Source organism: Mauremys mutica, chromosome 18 (genome assembly GCF_020497125.1).
Source record: "Mauremys mutica isolate MM-2020 ecotype Southern chromosome 18, ASM2049712v1, whole genome shotgun sequence".
Classification (NCBI taxonomy): domain Eukaryota; kingdom Metazoa; phylum Chordata; order Testudines; family Geoemydidae; genus Mauremys; species Mauremys mutica.
This window is the reverse complement of record NC_059089.1, coordinates 4,299,084-4,312,003: the sequence shown is the minus strand read 5'-3', so window position 1 is coordinate 4,312,003 and position 12,920 is coordinate 4,299,084. Positions and strand designations below refer to the sequence as shown.

General features: G+C 52.5%; 1 protein-coding gene across 3 annotated transcripts in view; it reads right to left on the bottom strand.

Moving 5' to 3' along the window:
- Positions 1-12,920, bottom strand: part of SLC31A1 (solute carrier family 31 member 1) — a 97,605-nt gene that overhangs the window by 16,685 nt on the left and 68,000 nt on the right. The window lies entirely within an intron of this gene.

Genomic DNA, 12,920 nt, shown 5'->3' with positions numbered 1-12,920 from the left:
GCCTCGTCTCCTCACCGCCTAGGGCCATGGTGACCTGTAACAGCCCAGGCTGACCTGTGCCAGTCCCAGGCATTGTTCATTATTAGCCCATGTATGAAAAAGACCATCCTAGTCCTAACAAACCTAGAGGTTATAAGAACCAGTCTCAGGGGAAGGGATAGCTCAGTGGTTTGAGCATTGGCCTGCTAAACGCAGGGTTGTGGGCTCAGTCTTTGAGGAGGCCACTTAGGGATCTGGAGCAAAAATCAGTACTTGGTCCTGCTAGTGAAGGCAGGGGGCTGGACTCAATGACCTTTTGAGGTCCCTTCCAGCTCTAGGAGATAGATGGAGCAGATCCCCACTATGCATGGCAGGAGGGTTTGGAGGGACTATTAGGACAGGTTCCAGTAATGCAGGGGTGGGCAAACTTTTTGGCCCAAGGGCCACATCAGGGTTGCAAAATTGTATGGAGGGCCAGGTAGGGAAGGCTGTGCCCACCTCAGAATCCCCAACCCATCCAACCACCCCTGCTCCTTGTCCCCCGACCACCCCCTCCAGAGACCCCAGTGCCCCTAACTGCTCCTCCCAGATCCCACCCCCTATCTAAGCCCCCTGCTCCTTGTTCCCTGACTGCCCCAACCCCTATCCTCACCCCTGCCCCCTGACAGACCCCCCCCAGACTCCCACCCCCTATCCAACCCCTCATTCCCCATCCCATGACCACCACCCCCCAGAACCTCTGCCCCATCCAACCGTCCCCTGCTTCCTGTCCCCTGACTGCGTCCCGGGACCCCCTGCCCCTTATCCAACCCCCCAGCCCTGGTCCCCTTACCATGCCACTCAGACCAGCGTCTGGCAGCGGCGCGAAGCCAGACACGCTGCCCCGCAGGAGTGTGCAGCCCTGCCCCCCAGAATGCTGCTGGCACAGTGAGGTGAGGCTCTGGGGGAGGGGGGTCGGCGGGAGAGGGGCTGGAGGTAGCCTCCCCGGCTGGGAGCTCAAGGACCAGGCAGGACGGTCCCGCAGGCCGGATGTAGTTTGCCCACCCCTGCAGTAAAGAAATATCCAACTCATGGGCCCATTTCCACTTTTAAATACAGTCCGTGGGCTGGAGTTTAGGACTCCAGCTTCCTTCAGTGGTTGTCGGATCTTCCTGCCAGCAGTCACTGGGAGGGTCTGGGTCCCCCCAGGGATCACCAGGCGGCCTCACAGAGATCTGGGTAGGGTGACCAGACGTCCCGATTTTATCGGGACTGTCCCGATATTTGCTTGTTTGTCCCGCGTCCCGACCAATGTTAGGTCGGGACACTGGACAAACAAGCAAAGGCTCCGGAGCCTGGAAGGGCTTGCGCCCTTCCCTGCCCCGACTCCGCCCCCTCCTTCTCCAATTGGATCCCTCCCCAAATCCCCGCCTCTTGCCAAGCACACCATGCCCAGGAGACGCAGGGGAACACGGGGCCGGGGTGAGTGTGAGTCCGGCCTGGCCCCGAGCAGGCAGGACTCGGGCGCGGTACCTGGAGGGAGATTAGGGGGTGGCCTGCGGGGCCAGGCGGTGGCTGTTTTCCCCACCTGGGCAGCGGGACGTGGGAGCAACTGCTGCTGCAGCTCCCACTGCCGCGGGGGGAGGAAGCGGCCAAGCATGTGGCGCCCGGGCCCGAACCCCCTGAGTCCGGGCCTGCTGCGGGGACCCAGCAGCACACACGCTGCGCCCAGCCGCTGGCCAGTCGCGTCTGGGCTGGCTGCCCAGCTGGTGCAATCCCGCGGCGGAGGCATCGGCAGCCCAGCCCCGTTCGTTTCCCTGTGGGACCCGAGCGGGATGGGGGGGCTGGGGCCTGCTGCCCCCACTCCAGGGCCGCCCGCGGGATTGCACCAGCTGGGCAGCCAGCCCAGACACGACTGGCCAGGGGCTGGGCGCGCGCTGGGTCCCCGCAGCAGGCCCGGGCGGTTCGTGGGCACAAGAGCCGCAGCTGCCGAGCTTGGCCAGCGGCCGCTTCCTCCCCCCGCAGCAGTGGGAGCTGCAGCAGCGGCTGCTCTCAAGTCCCGCTGCCCAGGTGGGGAGAACAGCCGCTGCCGCCTGGCCCCGCAGGCCACTCCCTACTCTCCCTACAGGTACCGCGCCCGAGTCCTGCCTGCTCGGGGCCAGGCCGGACTCACACTCACCCTGGCCCCGCGCTCCCCTGAGTCTCCCGGGCCTCCCTCCAGCACTTGTGGAGGGAGGAGGAATCGGGGGTGGGGGATTTATTTATTTTTTGCTCTGCCGCCATTCCCCCCCCCGCGTCCTGATATTTGACCTGGGTGATCTGGTCACCCTAGATCTGGGGAGAATTTGGCCATATGCAGTAAGTAACAGGGTGGTTTCTTTTCTGCTGTTTTTTACATTTGACACCACTCAGTAGGAATCTCCCCCTCCTAGGGCCACTGCTGCTGCTGCCCTTTGCCCTCTTTCCTCCCCTTCCCTAACTTTTGTTTCTCTCCTTCCTCCCCATCTCCTGCTTCCTTCTCTCTTTACCCACATTCATGCTTCCCGACAGACAGGGCGGTGCCCTCCTCACACCACTGTGTGTAGGATGCATGGCAGGAGGCCACCAGCTTTCTCACACTGCTTCTGCACACATAAAACAATGGCCTGATTAGAGCAGGGGCTTCGTTCAAATGCTGGCTCGTGTACATTTCCCGGAGCTGCACAATTTTGATAGGGAAACCAGAGAACAAAGCAGCTCTAGTTAGGCTTTAATGAGATGCTTATTAAAGAAAGGCCAGGGAGGACTAAGTGGCATGACTGCCTACATCTGACCCATGGGAGATATTCACTGGAGCGACTTAGCGCACGCACACCCCCACCCCCACCCACCAGAGGAGAGGCCAGTGCTCTTCCTCTTAACAGGATTAGGATCACGTTCCTTCATGGAGTTTATTTTCATAATGTACAAAAAAACTCGTCCAGTCAGTAGAGCTCAATTGATCTACTCCCCCCATAAATGGAGTGTCCTAATGTTCCAGCCTGTTCAGATTTCTCAGGGACAATTCTGAACTTTCAACAAAATAGGAGACAAAATAGGGAATTAAGGACAATAACTTCCTACAAGGACAATGCCACAGAACTCTATGAAACAAGGCTTTATTCAAGCAGAGTTTACCACAAGCAGTTTCTACTGTACTGCAAGACAGCAGAGTGCAATACTGGATGGCAGACAAAAGCATTCAGCCATAAAAATAACAATGGGGAAGGGCTATTGAGAGGAACAGGAAAGGGCATAGATACAATTTAACAAGGACAGAGATACAGGGGGGTTGAGATATAGGATCATAGAACCACAAACGTCCTCTAGTCTAACTCCCTGCCAAAATGCGGGATTTGTTGTGGCTAAACAGATGGCTATCTAGCCTCCTTTTGAAAACCTCCAGTTAAGGCACTTCCATGACTTCCCTAAGCAGTTTGTTCCACTGTCCTACTGTTCTTACAGTTCAAGTTTTTCCTGAGATTTCATCTATATCTGCTGTAGTTTGAACCCACTGCCTCTTGTCCTGCCCTCTGTGGCAAGAGTGAACGATTTTTCTCCATCTTTTTATGGCGGCCTTTCAAATATTTGAAAACTGCTATCGTGTCCCCCCTTAATCTCCATTTTTCCAAATTAAACATTGCCAGTTCCTTCAGCCTTTGCTCGTATAGCTTGCATTCCATCCCTTTGGTCATCTTTGTTGCTTGCATCTGGATCCTTTCCAGTGCTAATGTGGACACGAGGACAAACGGATACAAATTGTCAGTCAGGAAATTTAGGCTTGAAATTAGACGAAGGTTTCTAACCATCAGAGGAGTGCAATTCTGGAACAGCCTACCGAGGGATACAGTGGGGGCAAAGGACCTCCATGACTTTAAGATTAAGCTGGATAAGTTTATGGAGGAGATGGTATGATAGGATAACGGGCTTAGTCAATAGGTCAATTAAGTGCCACACTGGTAATTAGTACAATGGGTCAATGATAGGATATTGTTAGCCTTTTTCTAGAGGGTACAGCTGGAGAGTCTTGCCCGCATGCTCGGGGTTCAGCTGACCGCCATATTTGGGGTCGGGAAGGAATTTTCCTCCAGGGTAGATTGGCAGTGGCCCTGGAGGATTTTCGCCTTCCTCCGAAGCATGGGGCAGGGGTCGCTTGCTTAAGGAGTGGGTGGATCGGCTTATGTGGCCTGCATCTTGCAGGAGGTCAGACTAGATGATCATAATGGTCCCTTCTGATCTTGAATTCTATGATTCAATTTCTCTCCTTTCTTTACAGAGGTGACCAAAATTGGACAGTCCTCCAGCTGAGGCCTAACCAGTGCTAAGTATAGCGGTACTTGCATGCTCTGATAATGCAACCTAAAATTGCATTTGCTTTTGTTGCAACAGCATTGCATTGCTGACTCATGTTGAGGTTGTAATCCTGCACACCTCCCAGATCCTTCTCAGCAGTGCTGCTGCCAAGCCAGTTATCCCCCATTCTGTATTTGTGCATTTGGCTTTTCTTTCCTAAATGTGGCAACTTACATTTGTCTGTGGAATTTCATTTTGTTGTTGATAGCTCAGTTCTCCAATTTATCAAAATCCTTTTGAATTTTAGCTCTATCCTCCAAAGTGTTGGCAATCTCCCCTACCTTTGTACCATCTGATTTGATCAGTATGCTCGCTATACCTACATCAAGGTCATTAATAAAGATTTTAAACAACACGGGATCTAGAAGAGATCCCTGTGGAACCCCACTTGAGACCTCCCTCCAATCCGACATCATTCCATTAACAGTTATTCATTGTGGTTGTTTAAACAATTATGTATCCATTTAATACACATTTCTCCAGATTACTAATGAGAATGTCATGTAGGACTGTGTCAAAAGCCTTTGCTAAAGTACAGATATATTATATCCACCGCATTCCCCCTATCTACCAAATCAGTTACCCTGTCAAAGAAGGAAATCAAGCTGTTTTGGCATGATTTGTTCTTGGTAAATCCATGCTGGCTGCTAGTGATCACCCCTTCATCCTCCAGGTATTTGCAAATTGAATGTTTTATACATTGCTCTAGTAGCTTCCAAGTAGAAATGTAAAAGGTTAACTGGTTAACCGGTAAGCATTAGGCTTACTGTTAACTGGACCTTAATTGTTAACCCCAGTGGCCACACGGGGCAAGCCAGCTGGAGCAGCCCTGTCTGGGCCGGCGGGACCCCAGCCCCAGCTGCGCCAAGACCTCAGCCCCAGCGGAACCCGAGCCCTGGCCGGCGGGACCTCAGCCCCTGCCGCCTGGCACCGGCCCACTGGAGTGACCTTGGTTAATGGTTAAATGATATAATTTTAATTGTTTAACGGGTTAACTTTTTAAAATGATATTTATATCCCTACTTCCCAGGTACTGAAGTCAGGCTGACTGGTCTATAGTTCCCTGGCTCCTCCTTTCCCCCTCTTTTAAAGATAGATGGAGTCTTCTCCAGACAGTGCAGCAAAGAATGTTCTTGTACCAACTTGTATTGAGACTAAAAGAAGGGATGGAGAGGGGAAAGATGATAGATAGTGTGATAGACCCAGGCCAGTTGGGTACAGCAGAATAGCAGAAGGCAGATATACTGGCCACTGGATTAACAGTTTTCTGTTCCCTGACTGACCAGAGCAGGGGCTGCTCCAGGCTAATGAGAACACCTGACTCTAATTAACCTGCAAAGAGTCAGGTGAGGCCATTAAGCTAATGTGACCACCTGACTCTAATTAAGGCCCAACTGATACTATAAAAAGGGCTCACTCCAGTCAGGCAGGGGAGAGCCAGAGGAGAGGAAGTGCGGCGGAAGGGCTGGTTAATGAAGACACCCTCAAACCATCGTTAAGGGAGCCCTAAGGTAAGGGTGAAGAAGGGAGAAGCAGGAGAGCTGTGGGGAAGTGGCCCAGGGAAATGTAGCAACTCTGGCAGTGAGAGGTTGGCTGCCAACAGCTGCTACCATTAGGGTCCTTGGGTTGGAACCTGGAGTAGAGGGTGGGCCCGGGTTCCCCCCAACCCACCACTACAGGAACATCTCCTGGGAGGGGAAGTCAGGCCCCTGTCAGGACAGGAGGCTAAACTGTTCTGAAATAAGCCCCCAGGGACAACAGAGACTGTGGGAGTTCTCTCACCAACCTCCTTGCTGGCCTATGATGAAAAGGGCTCAGTAGACTGTAACCCTGGCCCTAGAGAGAGAAGGGCTATGTGGAGGGTCACAGTGAGCCACTGAAGCTAGCATAAACCGCATAGAAGCGTAGGACCCACGGGGGCAAGGTTAGAGCTCTGCCACAACTGGTGTCAGAGGTGGGATCGTGATTGTTCACAGCATGGCGGAACAAAGAGGTTTTTACTAAAAAAAAAAAAAAAAGTGCACTGGGGTTTTTGTTTGTGGGTTTTTTGTTTGTACCACCATGGAGGAGGTGGTGAGAGCGCTGGTGCAAGCCACAGAGGCCCAGCAGGAGGCAACCAATGGCGCAACAGGAGTCCATGAGGTTACAGCGATGGCGCAACAGGAGTCCATGAGGTTACAGCAGGAAACCAACCAATTATTAATGAGCCAGGCGACCCAAGATCGAGCCCTCCTGCGCGAGGTTGTGGACCAGCTGAAGATCCTCACCACCCAGACCCGGGAGTCCAATGAGATGCGAACCCTGAGGGCTACTGGTTGTCTGCCTAAGATGACGGCAGACGATGATATAGAGGCGTATCTCCTCTCATTTGAAAGGACTGCACAGCGTGAGGTGTGGCCCCTGGAGCAGTGGGCCAGCATTCTCGCCCCTTTCTTGTGCGGAGAGGCCCAGAAGGCTTACTTTGATCTGCCCACGGAGGATGCCGCTGACTATTCCCGGCTGAGGGCAGAGATCCTAGCACGATCCGGGGTGACGGCAGTGGTACGGGCCCAGAGGTTCCAGGAGTGGAAATACAGGGAGAACAAACCTCAAAGGTCCCAACTATTCGACCTCATACAGTGGTTACAGCCCGAGGCATGCAGCCCAGAGGAGATTTTAGAGACTTTGGTCATGGACCATTACATGTGGGCACTGCAGCCAGATCTCCACAAATGGGTCTGCCAGAACGATCCGTCCACTTACGACAAAATGATCACATTGGTGGAAAGACGGATGACAGCCAGGGAATTAACCCAACTACCCAAGGAAGGCCCCTCATGAATCAAATACTCGACCCTGACTGTGTAGGGTCGGGTGGCCAAACCCCAGGGAAGTCCTAGGTGGAAGAAGAGGGAGGCCAAAAACCAGTCGGGAACCCAGAAGGAAGGGGAAGGGCTGAATGAGGGGAACCTTGGGACTAACCCCCCTAACCCACATGATAGGGGAGTGACTAGAAACAATTACAGGTGTTACGGGTGTGGGGAGTTGAGGTACATAGCTGCCCAGTCCCCCAATGTCATAGAGATAATGCAGTGCAACCTGGGGAACGGGGCAGACCCATGCAGCCTACTCAATATTGTAGGGGTCGCAGTCACCCCACATAAATATACAAGGCAGGTAAAGTTGAATGGGGTAGAAACCATGGCACTCGTAGACTCGGGGAGTGCTATTACCCTAATTTTGGGTAAGTTAGTGAAGCGCAGCCAGTTAGTGCAAGCCAAGCGTACGGGGGTAACCTGTGTCCATGGGACTGTTAGCTACCACCCCATCATACCAGTACAAATTGAAATTCAGGGAAATGTCACCGGGGTGAACGCAGGGGTAGTCCCAAACCTCCCATACCCCGTGCTCATAGGTTGAGATTTCCCTGGGTTTGGAAACTTGCTCCCACCGGAGGGATTGGAGGGAAGGGAGCTCCCCGAACTTCAGGAGGCTTCCATGGCATAAGGTCACCTCTCATTTTTCATGAAAATGTCTCAGGAACTATTCCCTGTCCGGGGGAAAGGTAGGAAGACCAAAAGAGAAAGAAGGGCGGCCAAGGCTTTGGGTACCCGAATCCTGATACAAGGACAGAGGTTCGCCTGTGTAGGCAGACGTACACGGGCAACTGAAGGGGAGGGCCCTGAGACAGAGGAGGGGTCAGAGACCACTTCCAACCCCAACCTCACGGAGCCAGCTGAGAGGGCAGAGACAGATCCCCCAGAGTTCAGGCTGTTAACCCCAGAGAGAGAGACTTTTGGACAGGACCAGGTGGAAGACCCAAGGTACGAGAACGCCAGGAAGGAGGTGGCTGAGATAGATGGGGTACCCATAGAGGGAAAGGCCCGTGGGCCAGGGCCTTATTTTGTGATCAAGAGGCATCTCCTATACCGGGTCGTGCAAATGCAGGAGCAAGAGGTACACCAGCTCCTAGTCCCCCGGAAACACCAGAAGGCACTATTAAGTCTTGCTCACAGTCACCTTTTTGGAGGACACTTGGGAGCGGAGAAAACCCAGACGTGGATCTTATGCAGGTTCTTCTGGCCAAGGGTACATGAAGACGTCCGGCAGCACTGTGCCCCTTACCCTTAATGTCAACTGCACAGCCCTCGTCCACATCTAAGAGTTCCTCTGGTACCCCTGCCGATCATCAAAGTTCCGTTCGAGCGGATCGCCATGGATCTTGTGGGGCCACTAGAGAAAACGACCCGAGGCAACCAGATACCCAGAAGCTGTCCCCTTATGAAACACAGCTTCCAAGAGCATTGCCAAAGAATTAGTGGCAATCTTTGCCCGGGTAGGGCTACCAAAAGAAATCCTCACAGACCAGGGAACACCATTCATGTCCAAGCTGATGAAGGACTTGTGTTCCCTGCTCCATGTCCAGACCCTGCGGACCTCGGTTTACCATCCACAAACCGATGGTCTGGTGGAAAGATTTAACCGAACCCTCGAGGCCATGATAAGAAAGGTGGTAAGCAAGGATGGGAAAGATTGGGACAACCTACTACCATACCTCATGTTTGCCATCCGTCAGGTCTCCCAAGCTTCCACCGGATTCTCCCCCTTTGAGCTGTTGTATGGACGCAAACCCCGAGGCATCCTGAACATAGCCAAGAAAATTTGGAAGGAGGAACCCAGTGAGGGGAAGAACGTAATAGAACATGTACTACGCATGAGGGACCAGATAGCTTGGGTCACTCCCATAGTGAGGGAGCACCTAGAGAAGGCCCAAGAGGCCCAGAGAACCTACTACGACCGTCAAGCCAAGCTTCGTCAGTTTCAACCCGGTGACCGAGTAATGGTACTGGTACCCATGGCCGAAAGTAAGCTGTTGGCCCAGGGGCAAGGGCCCTACAAAACAGCTGAAACTGTAGGGAAAGTAAATTACAAGGTGTGACAACCAGGATGTCGAAAAGTAGAGCAGATATACCACGTCGACTTTCTGAAACCATGGCATGCGCGAGAGGCATGCACAGTGATTCATAGAATCATAGAATCTCAGGGTTGGAAGGGACCTCAGGAGGTCATCTAGTCCAACCCCCTGCTCAAAGCAGGACCAAACCCAACTAAATCATCCCAGCCAGGGCTTTGTCAAGCCTGACCTTAAAAACCTCTAAGGAAGGAGATTCCACTACCTCCCTAGGTAACCCATAAGAAGAGCTGCACCCAGGGAACAAAAATCCTGAACAGGTGAGGGTGTCTCCTGATCTAACGACAGTCCAGAAGAAAGAGTATCAGAGGGGTAGCTGTGTTAGTCTGGATCTGTAAAAGCAGCAAAGAGTCCTGTGGCACCTTATAGACTAACAGACAGAAGAAAGAGGTAAGTGAGATGATTGCCCAATATCAAGATGTATTCTTGACAAAGCCGGGTCGCACAAGCGGGACATATCACCACATCATCACAAACCCTGGGGCCAGAGTAACTATGAGGCCCTACCGGGTGCCAGCAGCCAAAAGGGAGGAAATAAAAGCGGAAGTCAGGAAAATGCTGGAGATGGGGGTCATCGAAGAATCCCAGTCAGTGGTCTAGCCCAATAGTGTTGGTGCCCAAACCTGATGGCACCACAAGGTTCTGCAACGACTTCCGTCGACTAAACGAGATATCCCAGTTTGATGCCTACCCTATACCCTGCATAGATGAACTAGTGGACCGTCTGGGGAATGCTCGGTACTTGACAACCTTAGACTTGACAAAGGGGTACTGGCAGATTCCCCTAGCCGAAGATGCAAAGGAAAAGACAGCGTTTTCTACACCAGAGGGTCTCTTCCAATATATGGTCCTTCCCTTTGGACTACATGGGGCTCCAGCTACCTTTCAGCGCCTCATGGACAAGTTATTATGCCCCCATACCAGTTATGCTGCGGCCTACTTGGATGACGTGGTGATTCATACCCCAGACTGGGAGACCCACTTGGTCCTTGATACTTTCCGGCGAGCTGGCCTTACAGCGAACCCTGTTAAGTGTGCTGTAGGGTCCATGGAGGCCAAATATCTTGGCTATGTGGTAGGAAAAGGTCTGGTAAAAACCCCAACTGAATAAGTTAGAGGCCATCCAAAATTGGCCTCGGCCGAGTCGTAAGAAGCAGGTCCGAGCATTCCTAGGGGTGGTGGGGTATTACTGGTGTTTCATCCCCCATTTTGCTACAAGGGCAAGTCCCCTAACGGACTTAGAGAAGGCCCATGGTCCTGATCCAGTCAGATGGTCCGATGCAGCAGAGAGGGCATTCGTGGACCTACGGACTGCCCTCTGCAGTAACCCCATATTGATAGCCCCAGATTTCAACAAGGACTTCATCCTACAGACAGATGCATCCGAGGTAGGGTTAGGGGCCGTCCTGTCGCAGATGGTTGGGGAGGAGGAACACCCAGTTCTCTACCTCAATAGGAAACTCCTTCCGAGGGAACAAAAATATGCAGTTGTAGAGAGAGAGTGCCTTGCTGTAAAATGGGCCATGGAAACGTTGCGTTATTACCTGCTGGGGCACAGATTTATCCTTGTGACTGACCATGCCCCTCTTCAATGGATGCAACAGAACAAGGAAAAGAACACAAGGGTAACCAGGTGGTTCTTATCCCTCCAACCTTTCCAGTTCCGCATAGAGCACAGAGCAGGGAGTCGCGATGGCAATGCCGATGGCTTATCACGCATACATTGGCGTCCCAAGCTGCCCAACCCCTTGGTGTTGAGCAGGGGGGAGGGATATGTGATAGACCCAGGCCAGTTGGGTACAGCAGAATAGCAGAAGGCAGATATACTGGCCACTGGATTAACAGTTTTCTGTTCTCTGACTGACCAGAGCAGGGGCTGCTCCAGGCTAATGAGAACACCTGACTCTAATTAACCTGCAAAGAGTCAGGTGAGGCCATTGAGCTAATGTGACCACCTGACTATAATTAAGGCCTCACTGATACTATAAAAAGGGCTCACTCCAGTCAGGCAGAGGAGAGCCAGAGAGCCAGAGGAGAGGAAGTGCGGCTGAAGGGCTGGTTAATGAAGACACCCTCAAACCATCGTTAAGGGAGCCCTAAGGTAAGGGAGAAGAAGGGAGAAGCAGGAGAGCTGTGGGGAAGTGGCCCAGGGCAATGTAGCAACTCTGGCAGTGAAAGGTTGGCTGCCAACAGCTGCTACCATTAGGGTCCCTGGGCTGGAACCCGGAGTAGAGGGTGGGCCCGGGTTCCCCCCAACCCACCACTACAGGAACATCTCCTTAGAGGGCAAGTCAGGCCCTTGTCAGGATAGGAGGCTAAACTGTTCTGAAATAAGCCCCCAGGGACAACAGAGACTGTGGGAGTTCTCTCACCAACCTCCTTGCTGGCCTATGATGAAAAGGGCTCAGTAGATTGTAACCCTGGCCCTAGAGAGAGAAGGGCTACGTGGAGGGTCACAGTGAGCCACTGAGGCTAGCATAAACCGCATAGAAGCGCAGGACCCACGGGGGCAAGGTCAGAGCTCTGCCACAATAGACAGAGGAATGAAACATGTGAGCAATGAAGCAGGATAGGGAACACCCATAGAATGATTTTCCATTTGTAACCCAACCTATACTAGAGATCTCTGACATTTCTGCAGAAGTTCAATGCTTGGGGGTACAAGTGAGAACTTTGTGTCCACACAGAATAATCCCCTAATGTTTCAAAATGGCCTAGAGCCCAGCCATGACATGGTTACCCCTCCACCTGCACCGGTGATACCTGAGCCCTTGCAGAGCTAGTGCAGACCAGATGTACAGGTGTCCCACCGTGTCCCAGCCCACTCTTCAGTGACAGAGCCAAAACCATAACTCTCTCCAAGTTAGCACAGACAATGTGATATTCTGTACCCAGCTCACCTCCCCCTCCCCACTCCAGGCTCTGGGTCCCACCAGCTTCTTCCATTGCAAGCCGGCCCTATGGCAGCCTTCAAAACATCCCTGACCTGAAGAGGAATCCAGCACAAACACAATGAAACCTTCTTGAAGATAAAATATTTAAAAATTAACTAACATTTACAGAGAGATTCAGATCTCCATCTGCGCGGTCTGTCTCCCGGGGGCAGCCTCCCTGCCGCCCTTGGCCTAGGCCCCTCCTATGCCTCCCTCCAGGCTATGGACACAAGAAGGGAAGCCATCAATAACAGCGAGTGGCTTGTCTCCCCTCCTGACCCACCACACCTCAAAAGCCCACGTGTTCTCCCAAGGCTGCCAGGACCAGAGTCTGGCCAGCTAGGGCTGCATGGCCTGTGGGAGCATCCCAAAATGGCATTTGCCTAGTGTTGAGAGGACGTACCTGCCCCTTGGGACAGATGTGTAAGTCCTCAAGAGGGACAGAGTTATTAGAAACAGGCAACTGAGACAGATTTAGCAGCATGCATGTAACTTTGCAATATATGGCATCTGTAACCATACCTCTGTGGGTCACAACTGAGAATGCCAAATTCAGGGCAAACTGCAGAGAAATAGGGCAGATACACCCAAAGACTGGTGGCTAATCCCCCATAGGAGATACCAAACAAACAACAAAGTAAATTTCTGTGTCACGACACTGGCTAACAAGAAGTCATAAAAGCAGTTTCCTCAGACATTCCAGTCCT